The sequence below is a fragment of the Miscanthus floridulus genome, chromosome 17, assembly GCF_019320115.1.
Source record: "Miscanthus floridulus cultivar M001 chromosome 17, ASM1932011v1, whole genome shotgun sequence".
Lineage (NCBI taxonomy): Eukaryota > Viridiplantae > Streptophyta > Magnoliopsida > Poales > Poaceae > Miscanthus > Miscanthus floridulus.
In genome coordinates this window covers 9,431,816-9,448,582 of record NC_089596.1, presented here as the reverse complement: position 1 = coordinate 9,448,582, position 16,767 = coordinate 9,431,816, and the positions used below count along the sequence as shown (strand labels likewise).

Sequence of the window (16,767 nt, the reverse complement as noted above, 5' to 3'; positions counted from 1 at the left end):
TCAGCCTTATAGGTTCCTTTTGACTATATCCAACTTGCATCCAATTTCCACAAAGCAATGCTCATAGGGTTGGGAGTGGCCAGTACAAATTATACTAATAAATTTTGGCACACATGTTCTACTGGGGAGTATAGCTCCGAGGAGTTTGACGGTTGAGGGGTTCGTGCCTACGCTCGAGTTTGGCGATCTTATCTTCAAGCTGTTCTGAATGAATGCTACTTTTGATTCCGCCAATGCGGCGATGTAATAATTTATGTAATTCTACACTATTTGTACTCTGATATTATCGTTGTATGGATGTGATATTCGACTGGAATTTGGGTAATATGACCTACAACGGTCTTATTACACTTCGACGCTGTGGATTTCCCTTCGTGGAAATTGGGGTCGCTTCACGGAGTACCTTGAGGTAAATGAAGAACATCAATATTGATTCGTTTTGAGATTAAGTTGATTTAATTTGATCTTCTTATATGTCCAATACTTGATGACGTGTAGATGATTCCCTGGTGGTGCCAAGCGTACCCCGAGTGCTGTGCGATGATGGTGGATAGCTGGTTCACGAAGGACTACCTCAAGATGCACAGGGATGCCCGGGACCGTCGTTTGCAGATGCAAGGTCCAACACACCATCAAGGCAGTCGCAACCTTGCCGGATACAAACAAGCATGGGTACACGAATTCATTTATCTATTGTGATGCTCAGTTCTGCCTGATTTCTAATCATCGTGCTGTCTTTCTCCCAGTCGGCGTCACATAGTGGTCAGGCTTGCTCGAACTTCCAGGCATGGTGTATGGCCCATAAGGGCAAGGCGACGTCTGACGTCTCCTTCAACCTGGAGGACCCGTCCAAGGCATACACGAACCCGAGCGTCCACTCCCGCATCAGTGAGTACACTGAGGTGGCGAGGTCGCTCCATGGGCCAGACCATGATCCGAGCACCCAGGACTTTGATGGAGAGGCCGTCATGAGAGCGGGGTAAGGCAAGAAGCATGGGCGGTTCTGGCTTGGCGACGGCATCATCGACACAGCCTCTACTCCCTCTCTCTCCCAGATCCGAGCACGGAGCACGGGCGAGAGCCCGGCCATTCGCACACGGCCGACCGCTGCACAGCACCGGGTCGACGCACTCGAGGTTATTCCTGTTTTACTCGTCACACATTGATCTTTACACACCTTAATTAGCTTTGCATTACTGAAACATTAGAGTGAAATATTGCAGGCCCGGCTGGAACAAGAAATGAGGCAATGTCTGGAGCTGGAGGCCGGGCACTAGAGGATGGTGGCCCAGCTGGAGGCCGAGCGGGCCGAGCGGGAGGCCGAGCGGCAGAGGCTGACGGACATTACGGAGTTCCTACAAGGACTTGGGCAACGTGTGGGCTTCTCTCTGCCACCTGGGCTGTTGGTTCCACCTCCACCTCCGTGTCCTGCAGCTACAGCTACTCTTGTAAGTATGAAAGTTTTTTACTTTCGTTTGTGCTTTGCTTGTATGGCCTCTACCTTCTTAGATTAGCTATCCAAATAATCTTATCTCACATGCAATCTTTTCTCTTTTGTGCAGTCTCCATCTGACGGTGGCTCGAATAATCCACCTCATGCACCTCCGAATGATGGAGCTGGGCCTTCACCACAGTCGCCTTGGCCGAGATGAGTGCACGTTGTATTTTTTTCATTTGTTGTTCACTTTGTGATATACTTCTGATGCACTTGTGGACTTTGATGGACTTGAACACTTATTATTATATATGTGATATATATTGTGATGGATGTGATATGTGCGGATGGATGAGATATATATGTGATGGATGAGATATATATGTGATGGATGTTTGTATGAATTTATTTGTCATGATAGAATGTAAAAAAAATTAAAAATTGCAGTTTTGGGTCACTTTGCCGAGTGTTGCACTCGGCAAAGGACCCCTTTGCCGAGTGCAATGGTCACAGCACTCGGCAAAGCTGGAAAAATGGGTGTCCAGAAACCCATTTTTCCAGCTTTGCCGAGCGCTGTGACCATGGCACTCGGCAAAGAAATTTAAAAAAAATTCAAACTTTGCCGAGTGCCGGATAGAGGGCACTCGGCAAAGAATTTTTTTTAAAAAAAAATTCAAACTTTGCCAAGTGCCGGACAGATGGCACTCGGCAAAGAAATTAAAAAAAATAAAAATCTTTGCCAAGTGCCGTACAGAGGGCACTCGGCAAAGAAATTTTAAAAAAAAATAAAATCTTTGCCGAGTGTCGTACAGAGGGCACTCGGCAAAGAAAATTTAAAAAAAATAAACGAGTGTCGTACAGAGGGCACTCGGCAAAGAATTTTTTTTAAAAAAAAAATAAAAATATTTGCCGAGTGCCGTACAGAGGGCACTCGGCAAAGATATTTTTTAAAAAAAAATTAAAAATCTTTGCCGAGTGCATGAAGGTTGGCACTCGGCAAAGAAATTTTGTAAAAAAAAATAAAAACTCTTTGCCGAGTGCCTGAAGGGTTGGTACTCGGCAAAGAAATTAAAAAAAAAATCTTTGCCGAGTGCCTGCAGGGTTGGCACTCGGCAAAGTCACCGTCAACGGGACCGGCGCCGCGACGGTCGCTTTTCTTTGCCGAGTGTCCTCGGGGCACTCGGCAAAGAGTGTTTTGCCGATCAATTTTTTGCCGTGTGTTCTTTGCCGAGTGCAATATGACCTTTGCCGAGTGTCGACAAAGAACCTGAATCCAGTAGTGTATGCACTGATTCGTGTCTGTACTCAAAATCACTGTTAGTTAATGATAGCCTGAGATGCTTCCTTTGGACTCCCAAGCAAGAGACTCTTGCATGAACATCTATGGTTAATTGGTTACAGGCACAGCATGTGTGGTGTGGTGTGCACGAAGAGCGTTCTGATAAGGCACTAGACGTATTCAGAGAGCTTCGTTATACTGGGAGGGAGACAGACCAATTCACCATACCAAGTGTGATGAATGCCTGTGCTGATGTGAGTGTGCCAGCAATACACTGTTATGTTAAGAAAAAAAAAAGAGAACTAGAATACTAGATCCAAACACTTGGATTCTAGAAGAATGAGATTTAGGTACCGTTTAGTTCTCTCCCAAAATGCTTAATTTTTCAAGATTCTCTGTCACATCAAATCTTTGGACGCATGTATGAAGTATTAAATATAAATAAAAAATAAAACTAATTACACAGTTTAGACAAAATCCACGAGACGAATCTTTTAAGCCTAATTAGACTATGATTGGACACTAATTGCCAAATAACAACGAAAACTGCTACATTGTCATTTTGCCAAATTTTTCGGCATCTAAACAGGCCCTTACTCTTTGTGGCAATTCGCAGACTGAGAAATTGAGATGTACTCATGGCCTCATAGGTGTACGGGTCTTAAGACTGCAAGGAAGAAATTTGAGAGAATATTGTGTCCACATGCTTTCTCGAGGTAAATGAGTTTGCATTTCTTGTTGTTCTCGTTGCTTGCAGTTGCAGCAGGCCAGCAGCCACCGAGGACTAGTCGGTGAAGGTTAATTTTGGGGCATTCCCTTTTCCTTTTCTTCACATGAGCAGCAGCATACATACTACATTCCCTTTTCCTTTTCTTCACATGAGCAGCAGCATACATACTACATTCCCTTTTCCTTTTCTTCACATGACCATCACTTGTTTCTTGCATACAAGTAGCTGCAATCCACCTGCCTACCTGTTACATAATTGTGGCAATTTGCAAGGGATTTTCGTAGTCATCCTACACAAAATCAAATGAGATCGACAACAATGTGGTGATGAGATGAGAGTATGGGAATTGTAGATACAAAATTAGCAATGCTAACAGGAGATGTTAAAGAACAAAATCTTCACAGAATCGGTTCCCATAGATCCATGTGTTTAGACCATGAACATTTCTTGCTACTGCACTAACCTATAATAGCATGCTGCATTAGCTGGTATGTGTATTCTGTTATGAACGACGTATAGGAATATGAAGTAAAGAATCAAACCACAGAGGAGACACACGATTTAACGTGGAAAACCCCTCCGATGTGAAGGGGAAAAACCACGGGCACCAGCCAGCAACAATCTCACTATCTCAAGAGTTTTGGGTTACACGCCTATGGCGGCTTACAAGAGAATCAAGTCTCCATGAAACCCTAGCAAGGGTATATATACCGTACCGTACCGCGGGGGGCTCCGCCCCCCGCACCCCCCGAACACAGGGGCGAGACCCGATGGGCCAGCTTCAGACTCCGCTACGCTCCGGCCCAAGCCTCCGGCGACGGGCCTCCGCTTCGCTCCGTCAGAAGCCTGGCCTATATCCTGGAGTGAATTTGGAACAACTCCAACAAACTCCACCTTGAGACAAATTCATCTTGTATCATAAATCAACCCTTCATCCTGAACATAACAAAGATAGAAAACCACTGGTGCCAACAATAGTCTCTTGGACTATCCAATTAAACCAACTAAGCTTGAGCACAGCTCAAACTTAGCAACAGGAACAGGCTTTGTCATCATATCAGCAGGATTATCATGAGTACTAATTTTGCATACCTTCAGCTTACCTTCTTCAATCACATCACGCACAAAATGATACTTGATATCTATGTGCTTAGTTCTCTCATGGAACATCTGATCTTTAGTGAGGTAAATTGCACTTTGACTGTCACAGTGTAAACTTATGCAAGATTCAACTCCACAAAGCTCAGCGTACAAACCTTTCAGCCAAATTAATTCTTTGCACGCTTCACAAATAGCCATATATTCTGCTTCAGTAGTAGACAAAGCAACAACTGACTGTAAAGTAGCCCTCCAACTCACAGCACAACTGCCAACAGTAAACACATAACCTGTAAGTGATCTTCGCCTGTCCAGATCAGCAGCATAATCAGAATCCACATAGCCAATAAGACCCTTATCAGTTCTTCCAAACTTTAAACAGGAATCTGCTGTGCCTCTGAGGTACCTGAAAATCCACTGAACTGCCCTCCAATGTTCTTTGCCAGGATTAGACATATATCTACTAACAAGACTCATAGCATATGATAAATCTGGACGAGAGCAAACCATGGCATACATCAAAGACCCAACAGCACTAGAATAAGGAACCCTTGACATGTATTCAATCTCTTCATCTGTACTAGGACACTGAGCAGCTGACAACTTAAAGTGAGGTGCAATAGGGGTACTAACAACCTTAGCATTTTGCATGTTGAAACGCTGAAGAACTTTCTTGATATAATTTTGTTGACTAAGAAATAGCAAACCAGATTTTCTGTCTCTACTAATTTCCATACCAAGAATTTTCTTAGCACTACCAAGATCTTTCATATCAAAACCACTACTCAATAGCTTCTTTAACTTAGTGATTTCAATCTTGCTCTTGGCAGCAATCAGCATATCATCAACATATAACAGCAAATATATAGGTGATCCATTAACATGCTTGATATAAACACAGCTATCATACTTAGATCTTTTAAAATTGTGTGCTAACATAAATGAATCAAACCTCTTGTTCCACTGACGAGGGGACTGTTTCAAACCATACAAGGATCTCTTCAACTTGCACACATATTTTTCCTTGCCAGGCACTATGAACCCTTCTGGTTGGTCCATGTATATGTCCTCCTCAAGCTCTCCATGCAAAAACGCAGTCTTCACATCTAACTGCTCAAGCTCAAGATCATGTGAAGCAACAATACTAAGGAAAGTACGAATTGAACTGTGTTTTACCACTGGAGAGAACACATCATTGTAGTCAACACCCGGAATTTGACTGTAGCCTTTAGCAACTAACCTTGCCTTATACTTTGGAGGCTCGCTTGGAGATAAACCCTCCTTTCTCTTGAAGATCCATTTGCAGCTGATGGTCTTCTTATTCTTAGGTAAAGGTACAATCTCCCATGTACTGTTCTTCTCAAGAGACTGCATCTCCTCATGCATAGCAGAAATCCAATTCTCAGTATCACCACAACGAATAGCTTCTTTATAGGTTGCTGGCTCATGAACATTCTCCACCTGTTCAGCACAACTCAAAGCATAGTAAGACAAATTACACTCTTCAATAAGACGCTTAGGAGGTGCAATTGTCCTTTTTGACTTGCGTTGAGCAATAGGTAAATCCTCCTCTAACTGCAAAATAGGAGGAGTTTGCTGAACATCATCATGAGCATCATCCTCAGCAACATCATTATCATGGTCACCATGCTCATCAACAGGCTCCACCTGCACACCTGTATCATCATCAACATGCTCCACCTGCATGCGTATACGCTGCAGCTCTTTTTCTGGAACATGATCTGAGGGCAAACTGTCAGTAAACATCACAGATTCATTGAAAACAACACTCCTGCTCATAAAAGTCTTTCCTATTTCAGGATTCCACAATTTATAGCCTTTGACTCCCGAACTATAACCAAGGAAAAGACACCTAACAGCAACCAAAGCTCTGGTACCACTTGTTATGAACGACGTATAGGAATATGAAGTAAAGAATCAAACCACAGAGGAGACACACGATTTAACGTGGAAAACCCCTCCGATGTGAAGGGGAAAAACCACGGGCACCAGCCAGCAACAATCTCACTATCTCAAGAGTTTTGGGTTACACGCCTATGGCGGCTTACAAGAGAATCAAGTCTCCACGAAACCCTAGCAAGGGTATATATACCGTACCGCTACGCTCCGGCCCAAGCCTCCGGCGACGGGCCTCCGCTTCGCTCCGTCAGAAGCCTGGCCTATATCCTGGAGTGAATTTGGAACAACTCCAACATATTCATAACCTAAATACTAGGCCAATGTCATCCAGAGGGTGCTACCATACTCTCTAGCCTCCTGCAAAGTATAGGAAATTACTTTGGCTGAGTTGTAATATCTAATAAAATGTGTGAAGAACCCAGAACGGCAGGGTTTCGTGGTGTAGTTGGTTGTCACGTCAGTCAAGGTCTCCGGTTTGAACCCGGGCGAAGACAAATATTGTTTCACAGGTAGCCTCTCGAGACAGGGGCAGCAGGCCACCAAGACCCTGGGAAAGAGTAGAAAATTTGTTGGCTAATCGATTTGAAACGGGTGCATGTCCGCCAAAGTGCACACCGTCACACTTTAAAAAGGAGTTAGGTTTTTTCGATATCCCGTCCGGATGGACACGGAAACGATTCGACCAAACGTCCGTGCCCCTGGCGCCTTATCCCATCCCGTCCGTGACCCCCCGCGCCCACCCGCTCTCCCCCCACCCCTCTGCACCCACTGTTGCCGCACCGCGCGCCGTTGTCTGGGCCGCCCCGGGACGGACTCCATGCCTACGCGCCAGGTCACTGCCGCCCCTCCCTCCCTCCTCCCTCCACGACCTCTATGTGACCCCCACCGGAGACGAGGACGGCGGCGGCGGCGGCTCCGATGAGGTAGGTCAGTTCTTCTCTGGTCTGAGCCCTCCTCCTCCTCCTCTGGATCTGAGCGCTTCTCCTCCTCATCTTCTCGATCTGAGCCCTCCTCCTCCTCCTCCTCTGGATTTGAGGGACATGGCGGTGGCTAGGGTTCCGGCGCGCTCTGGGGTCCTATTCCCTCCTCCCTCTGGCGAGCTCGAAGGTGATGGGCCAGGGGCTGTTTTGTACGCTTTTTTGCTGTTTCTCCCGTGTTGCAATGGGTGCTTTGGGATGTTGTAACAGATGATTTTCGAATGTTGCAATGGGATTTTTTGGTCGTTGCAACAGATGTTTTTGTGATGTTGTAGTACTACTGCTTGAGATGTTGCGGTACATAATTTTCGATGTTGTAGCACATAATTTTCGATGTTGTAGTACATGTTTTTTCGATGTTGCAGTACATGTTTTTCGATGTTGCAGTACATGTTTTTTTATGTTGCAGTACATATTTTTTGTTGTTGCGGTACATATTTTTTAATGTTACAGTGAATGTTTTTCAATGTTCCACTACATATTTTTGCGATGTTGCAGTATTTACAACCTAATGTTGCACTACATAGTTTTTCCATATGTTTTGTAATGTTGCAGTTGAAATATTTCATGCTTTTTGGGACATGGGCGCGGTGGGGGAACGAGGTGCGTTGGAGAAGGGGGGACAGGAGCGCGGTGGGGAGCGGAGGACATGGGTTCTGTTCTATTTCGTTCTGTACGCAAGGGGCGGGCGGGGTTCCGTAAGGGACCGGCGTCTAGACGCACTCGCACGCCAGACGTTCGGAGGCTAGAATCACCGTTTTTTTTCCAGCGAATTCATTCAAATGGAGTTATTGATAGTCCTGTATTCTTTATTTACTCTTTAATATATTTATTTACTCAGCAATTCTCTTGTTGAGTTTTCGGAGGAAAAAACAAAAAAGTTACTACTAACGTCTCATTCCATTCCTTCACGTGGTGTAAGGTCTATACGTACGCAGCGTGATGCCATCATCTCGAATTCTCCTCATGTCTCCATTGCTTGTCTTCTCCTGAATTGTTTTTGAAAAATTGTCTTCTCCTGAATGTGCGTGTGTGTGTTTTGAGAAGCCGTGTGTTTTTTTTAGAAACTAGATGAGTGCCACGGGTGCAACAAAAATTAAATAAGATATTTATTAGCCAAGTCAAAATCAAGAATATATCAATTCAATTTTTACGTGTATTATACCATGATAATGTCTAGAAACACATTCATTATCGTAATGAATCTGAAATAAAAGCTAAACTTGGAGTTTGTTGTCTGAAAGTTACGACAAACATCAGTTGCTTCAAAGGCTAAAAATTTATTGCTAGACATCGAATTGAATTTATCCATGCTCTGTCTTGTCCAAAATATGTATACTCAGAGTTACAATATCCTAGCCCGCATAAGATATGACAACAATTCATTTTTTGCGAAAAAGTATTTGTTGTCAACACGCAACGCGAAGGATGACGAACGAGATTTGGATCACGATTATGATCATTGCAGGGTGATATTCCAATAAATTCATTTCTCTTCCCATAATTCTTTTTTCGTTTTATTCAATTTTATTTACTTGCCTTCCAGTGTCTTCATGCGGTGATTATTTGTCTGCCGGTGATTCCGTGAGTTTTATTCCATTTTGGTCGTGTTCGCTGGTCTGGAAGTTCCAGACCAGCCGGCTGCTCTCCCTCACAATTTACAGTTCACCGAACCAGCCGAACAGTATTTCTCTCTCACACAACCAGCCAGTTTCAGCCAAGTTCCAGACCAGCGAACGGGGCATTTATTTACTTGCCTTCCAGTGTCTCCATGCGGTGATTATTTATCTGCCGGATATGGATCGCATGAGTGTTTTGGTCCTGCCGGGTAGATGTTGACAATCCATATGTTTTAGTTGTAAAGATTTATTTACTTGACTTCCAGTGTCTCTATGTGGTGATTATTTGCCTGTCGGATATAAATCGCATAAGTGTTTTTGGTTCTACCGGGGTTTTTGGTTCTACCGGGGAGATGCTGACAATACGTATATTTTAGTTGTAGAGATGTACGTATTGTAGTAAATAAATTCCCTAGCACGCCAGACCCAGTTCTGCTGTGAATTAAAGGCCGAGACCAGTTCTGATGCGCCAAGGCCGTGTATATGAATAGGAAATTATCACGACAGCGGCAGAGCGGAAGGAGAAGGAGCAGCAACAGGCGACGCCGAGGAGCGGCTTCCCGCCCCGAGCTCGCAGCCATGGTGAGGGCCGCCACCCCTCCGTTGCTGCTTTGCGCTCGCTCGCTGTCGTGTAGATCTGGGCCGCCGCTGTCTTTGTTTAGCCAAGCGTAGCGCCACGCTCTAGGTTCTCTTCTCGATCGGGTAGGGTGTCCATGTTGCACGTGTCGGCGGTCGGTGATTCACGGCTTGCTACCAAATCAGGGCTGGTTCCTGTGCCAAGATTTGGGGGCGCTTGGCTCGCTCTGCACCTCGCCCTTGGGCTTGTGTCGCGCAACTTTGTGTGTTCAACTGATGGCATACTGCAATGACTGCTTAGACGTTCTATATGTACTATCTGTAAAAAGCGCTTGGAATTCTCCGTGTATGTCATAATCTTGCAGGAGTAAATTAGTGCATCGTATGATATCTTTAATCTCAGTCATTTTGTTGTCCTTCTGAAACATTCAGAAAAAAATCAGATTGCTGCATTTGCCATCCGTGCTCAGTGGTAGCTTGCTATTATCAGGTTGCAGTTTAAATAGACCTTTCTATTCTGCTTCAGGCATAACGGGGATTGATTATCTGATTGTTTGTGCTGATGAAGGATTCTCTTCATGCTTCATTGCTTTGTCACCATTGCACCTGGACTTTAGCATGATTCTTCACCGAAGATGCATTGATTATCTTCTGTTGTCTTTTGTTTAATGCTTTTGTTGGATTACTGGGTCCTATGATGGCATGAAATCTTTGAGACCTGATTATTTCTCGTGATGACAACCATAAGCATATCTTCTGAGGACCGCATGAAGTTCCAATTTGAGTTTTGAGTTTCTTTTTCCCATTTATATATTGAACTTGTTTATAAAGTCGTTTGAACAACTACCCTAAATTTAAATTGGTTTATTAGTTGCTGCAATGATTACTTATCTTTTGCCTCCTATATCCATCAAATGTTGTATCAACCTGTGCAACTCGTTTGGTGTTATATAGGTGAACGTTCCTAAGACCAAGAAGACCTACTGCTAGAACAAGGAGTGCAGGAAGCACACTCTCCACAAGGTTACTCAGTACAAGAAGGGTAAGGATAGCCTGTCTGCTCAGGGAAAGCGCCGTTATGACCGCAAGCAGTCAGGATATGGTGGTCAGACCAAGCCCGTCTTCCACAAGAAGGTAATACAAGTTTCAAACATATATTTGTCGATGACCTGATTGATCTGTCGGTGCTTTATACCATTTTCCTTTTTATGCCAACATGAATGTTTGAAGATAATTGTGAATTCTAAATGCCTGTTGCGTACGCAGCTTGGTTTATGACAAATGTTGCTATTTTCAGGCCAAGACCACCAAGAAGATTGTGCTGAAGCTGCAGTGCTAGAGCTGCAAGCACTACTCGTAGCACCCGATCAAGGCACTGTCTCATTTCTCTTGGGCTGAACATGTTGTTGAACCAAGTATTTCTGTCTGTGTTTTCTCACTCTTTTCTGCTTTCTTTGTCATAGAGATGCAAGCATTTTGAGATTGGTGGAGACAAGAAGGGCAAGTGAACATCTCTTTTCTAAATCTGCTCATAGCCTATTTGGATGCTGAAGTTGTGGGTTTTATACTGTTCCTAAAACTTGTCGTCAAAATTTAATGTTACTAGTACTTAAAGCAGACCATGCTATGTAACCAAATTCCAACCCCTAACAGTTGCTTTGAGTATTGTGTCGAGTTTAGACTAAATGAAGATTTGTAGTTTGAATCTTCATTGAATATGTTCTGTTTGATTTTGTGCTTGTCATTCCAATGTGTGTTATTTGAGTCTAAAGCTTGAAAAATTTTACAGCAAAAATGGTTACAGGTAAAATGTTATTGCGTGGCTAAATGCCTGAATGTGAGCTGAGTCAAAGACTGTGCAGTTCTGTGTAATGTTTATGAATAGAAACACTGCCACACGCCATGTGATAGTGTGGCGACAGATTTGCTTTGTTTGTGTACATTTGGATCATGGCCAAACATTGTGCTTAACCTGGCTCGTGCGCAAATCTGTGGCAGTGCTTGTCATGTTTACATCTGTGGCAGTGCTTGTCATGTTTACTCCTAGAGCGTGCGAGGTGTTTGCATTGCTGAAAATTACAATGTCAGATAAAAAAAGGACCAGAATTCTTCAGGTGAAACAAGAGCCGGAATTCAGATGTAAGGAAATTCATCGATCTTGTTGAGATCCTTCCATGGGGTATGATCACATGCAACAACAGGAATCAGATATGCTGGCTACGATCAGAGATCTATGCACTGCAATTTCATGGCTAGACACTAAAGGCTGGGCCCAATTTTGAACCTAGCCCTGCAGTGAAGTATGGGCGGGCCCAGATTTGATGCGGCGAAGCCCAAAAGGCCCATCGCGGGGGCAAACCGTACGCCTAGGGCATAGCATGGCAAAGGGACACAAAATGACACATGTATCAATTTATATCTTTTTTATAAAACTTTCTCTAATTATAACTGCATCTTAACATAAACCAAGGGTGCTTCCGGCTTAATGGTGCTAATCCTAGAAATGAGTGTTCGTGGGTTCTGGTTTGTTGTTTGTTGTTTGTTTTTTGTCTCAGTAAATGGCGTAGTGGATCGCTGTCTATGCCCTAAGGGCATGTAATGAGTTGAACTGAGATGGTAGCTCTTGAGACGATACTCCTGGTGCGCTTGCAGTAGATAGGCTAGTCGCTTGAATAAGGTAGATTAGTCCTAATCTAGGGGTCTGTTTTGATACCAGAACTAGCTAATTGCTAGTAAGCTTACGGAATTAACTCTAATGCATCCGAACATGAGAGCTAATAGGTGGGTTATATTTTTAGACAAGTCTTCAACTAGTTGTTAGCTAACTAGCTAGCCAACCATAGCTAGTTTGAGCTAATTATTAGTCCTAACTAGTAACTAGGCATGTGTATCAAACATGCTCTAAGTGTAGTAGCTTTTTCCCTTCTTTCTATTGCTATGTGGCAAACTCCGTTTATGTAATGGAAATGGGGGCCTCCTTGCTTCAAAAATTGTATGTTAGCATATTTTACATGGAAGATTGTGCAAAAATTGTATCTTAACATATTTTAAAGCGAGTAGTTACCCTTCGGTGCACAAGATGCACTGTTTTTTTATCTCACAATTCTAGAATATCTCGACTTTTGCCAAACAAGATTGCTGACGAGATTTTCTTCCCAAGTTTGTAAAAACTTATTTTTAACCTAATTTTAGTTCATCAGCAAGCTTGCTATAAAATTTGGTGCGCTTCATCTTGTATGTTCATTTCTGAACGTGGAACATGAAACTATGAAAAGTGTCATCAGGTTATGTTAGATGCCAAATCTCCCGCATTACCAATTGTTGTTGTCACTGGTATATTTGTAAGCAGAAGTTGATTTTAGATTCTGTTTATACCAATGCTACCTTGTCAATTGAACAATTGTTTTATGTAAGAAATGTTGCCAGCTTTGTGCCTATGGACCAGTCTGATTGGTTAACGAAGAGTTGTTCAAAATTAAAGCCAACAAATAGAATATTGTTAGTAATTATTACTCGAGATGAGAGGAGAAGATTGATGAAGATATTCTTCATCTACGCATACAAATCATGGTGGTGATGGTGGTCTATGTTGGTGTGGGGGCTTTTGGGGTTCCATTGGGTCATGAGGGGGTAGGGGGACTTGAGCTCCCCTAGGCCCCCAAGCTAGATATGTCCTTGCCTAGCAACAATGAGGATAATTAACAAAGCCGCGTCAAGAACAACAAAGACCATTTCAGCAGGAACAACCATGACTATAGTCATAAGTCATTGTCGATGTTGCCAACGAGGAAAAGGTGGAGAAATGACAGTTGAAAAGGGTCGTCGCCCACCGAAGTAGCGCTGATGAGATGGTTGTCGAAAGCGCTAGTAAGGAAGTTTTTGGAAGCACAGTCATCCAACGAGGAACTATTTGTGATGGGGGTGCTAAAAGCGCCATCCTAGTAGTGAATTATCAACATAATATGAGGAATTCACATTGTGAGAAAAGAACACTAAATCAGCTTTGCGGCTAGAAGATGCCCACTGATCGGAATGGCATTCTCGGCGACTTCCTCTACGATCTCCGTTGATGGCTGCCACCGTCATGATTGATCACCATCGCCTCCATGGAGCTTCCTGGCCTAAACTTCTGGTGGGGCAGAGTTGTGGAAGCCGAAGTCCGTCAAAAGTTTGGATCCCCGGTTTGTCTTGACCCATCTTCTCCCTCCCCTGGGTTCCATCTTGTGCTCTCTTTTGGTCGTTGCAAATTTCGTCTGTCAGAGGAAAATGCAGCTATCATCCTTCAATCTATCATTGGTGGTTATGCTTGTGTTTTTCGCTTATACACTCTGAGTGATCGTGTGTTTCATTTCTCGGTGAGCTCACCGGCGGTGGGTTTTCACATTTACAAGCTTCGGGCTTTTGAATGTTCTCAGTTTAAGCTCTTCTTCAACCTTTGGCATAATGGTGGTCCGAACCATCTCGCTGAATTTCGCCGTTGGCAAGCTGAGCAAGCTGCCCAATGGACCACTGTCTCTCATCGACCTGCCCCGCTAGAGGCTGCGCTGCCGTTGAACGGTGCCAATAGCATCCTAGGAAATGGTCGGGGCGTACTTCGAACACAACTTTCAAATTCGGTCCCCAATCAGGGCAGTAATTTGGGTCGTCAATAAGTGTTCACTCGCATTCAGTTTGGCGCGAGATCTTCGGATGCCCAACATCAATTTTCTTTTAAAAGTGCCCTGCCTGGCATTTTTGGCAAATGTCCTGTGCCTCCTAGACCAGCTTCGTTGTCGTTTGGGCTTATTCAATTTTGCACACGCTTTGGCCCATTGCCGCAATCGGCACAGATGCTAGGCCTGCTATCGTCATGGACATGTTTCTAGCAACTGCAATTCCACACCTAGATTAGCGTGCCCTTCCCCTGTTTCCTCTGTTGCTAATCTTGACCCTTCCGCTTCTCTGCCTCTGGCGGCTGGGACTGTTTTAGCCACCGCGATTTACTTTCTTTGGTGAATTGTTTAAGCATTTCACTGGCATTACTCCACCGCCACCTATCACTATTCCCTAGAGCTACACTTGGAGCATTTCGACACTAGAGTTTCTTGACAATAATGACAACGACGAGGGCAATCAGCCCTCTACGTCGATTGTCTTCGTGCCTTTGGATTCTCATCTTCCTCGCCGTTTCGCCTCCTTCGGTGAGTTCGCTTCCTCGGTGCTCGGCATTACTCCGGCTAAGTCTATCTTTCACATTCTTTGGCAAGAGAAAACCTCGATTGCTACAGTGCTTCCTTCCCCTTCCTAGCAATCCATGGCATTTTGCTTGGTGGACCCGAAGCCTTTCATGCCCTTAGGAGCTCAGAGGAGGGTTGTTCATGGTAGACCTGTTATGCGTCGTGTTGTCATTGGCCACATCCCATAGAGGAACAACAACCTGGCCATCACCTACCTGCAGTCGATGCCCCAAGGTCCAATCAACTTCATGGCCATCCACAACATCATTGTGGATTTCTTGCGTGACAGAGGCATCGGCTTCAACTCCATGCAGCCCTGCCCCTTTGGTCAGGCATATGTGCGCTTCAATTACATCTTTGAACGAGACTTGCTCATTGGTATGGGGCCTATTCAGTATGGAAATGGTTCTATCTCCTTTGTAGCTCATAATCAGGCTTGGAATAATCGTATTGCAATCATGTCCCATGAGGTCTGGATTATGCTATTGGGGCTCAACCTTGGTCTTTGGACGCAACCCCTTCTTGATAAAGTTGTTTCTTCTTTTGGTCAACTGCTGGGAAGAAGATCTTTTCTATCAGTCCAGGGCTGTTGTCAAGGTCAGGATGTCAAGCCTCGAGGACATACCTTGGTTTTTTGTGTTCACTGAAGGGCTTAACTTTGAGTCTCCAAGTTGGAGTGTGCAGTGTGAGATCTTGCAGGCAAGGATGTTAGGAGGAGCACATGAAGATGAACAGTTCCCCCAAATGATGATGACTTTGACCCTTTTGCTTTTCATTTCCATGGTTTTGGTCAGATGGGACAGGGTCCACCACCATCACCTGAGGCCAATGTTCCTCCGATGCCAGATCCGGATCATCTTGCAGCAATGGGATGGGGTGTTTGGCCACAACCTGCTGAGCTGCCCCCTGAGGAGAATATCCCTGTTCTAATCCCCCTGAATGCCAACAATGACAATCCTATCCCTGTACAGGCTGTTAAAGCTACTGTTGCTGAACCTATGGAAGAGATCATCCAAGCTCTGGGCTTTTAGGTTGAATTGCCACCTCAGCAGGATGTTGGCCATGTTTTGGCCATGGATGACCTCACTGATCAGTCTGAAGAAGAGCCAGTGATGCCCCCTCTAATGGATGACCTTGTAGAGGTTGAAATGGTAGCTTTTCCAAATATGCAGAATCTGCACCCCCTGATGGTTGAAGAGGTGCAACTATAGGATTTGGTGGAGTTTGATGCTTTGGCGCCAAATGAGCCTCTGCCTATTGATCCACCAATTCAAATGGACAATGTGCAATTGGGCTTTGTGGAGGCCTTTATTCCCCCTGTTGATCCAAGCATGCATTTGGCCAAAGCACATTCAGGCCCAAGCCCAGACACCATCAGGATGTGGGCCAAGTTTTTCAACTCTATGGATCAGACTCTTCCAACAGTTGCTATTTCCACCCAATGGATGAATTTTTTCACCCTTCTGATGATGAAACAGTCGAGCTTTGATTGGGCCAAGGAGTTTTTACAGTCTGCTGGTTGGGCTGCTGTTGCCAATAGCTTTGCTGCCTCCTGGTAATTCCTTTTCCTTTACTCTTACTCGTGCTAAGCCTTCAATGATCATTACTGATATTACCTGTCCTGTCTCAGAAAATGCTTTGAATGCAATTTCTGATATTATCTCCACTGATTTTGAAGATGACCTAGACAAAGGCTCCTCTGATCTTAATTTGCTAGATCCATCCTCTCCAGTGCTGACTATGGAGCAGCCAATGCCTCTTCTTCAGACTCCTTTACCCTCCTTGACTGCTGGCAAGTCAGTGCCCCATGCCTCGTGCTAAGAGGGGTAAGTCTCTACACCTTTCTGAGGTTGCTAATCTGCAACGAAGTGACCATTTTCATGGCATCACTAGAGGCTTCAAATCTCCAATCTACAG

General features: G+C 44.3%; 1 long non-coding RNA gene and 1 other non-coding gene across 2 annotated transcripts; both read left to right on the top strand.

Annotated features, from left to right (window-relative positions):
• Positions 1-9,542: 9,542 nt before the first annotated feature.
• LOC136518912 (uncharacterized) lies at positions 9,543-11,006 on the top strand. Its single transcript, XR_010774652.1, has 3 exons — positions 9,543-9,640; positions 10,589-10,768; positions 10,932-11,006. It is a non-coding gene; the product is annotated as an uncharacterized lncRNA (long non-coding RNA).
• LOC136519241 (small nucleolar RNA R66) lies at positions 10,325-10,398 on the top strand. Its single transcript, XR_010774798.1, has one exon. It is a non-coding gene; the product is annotated as a small nucleolar RNA R66 (small nucleolar RNA).
• Positions 11,007-16,767: the final 5,761 nt, after the last annotated feature.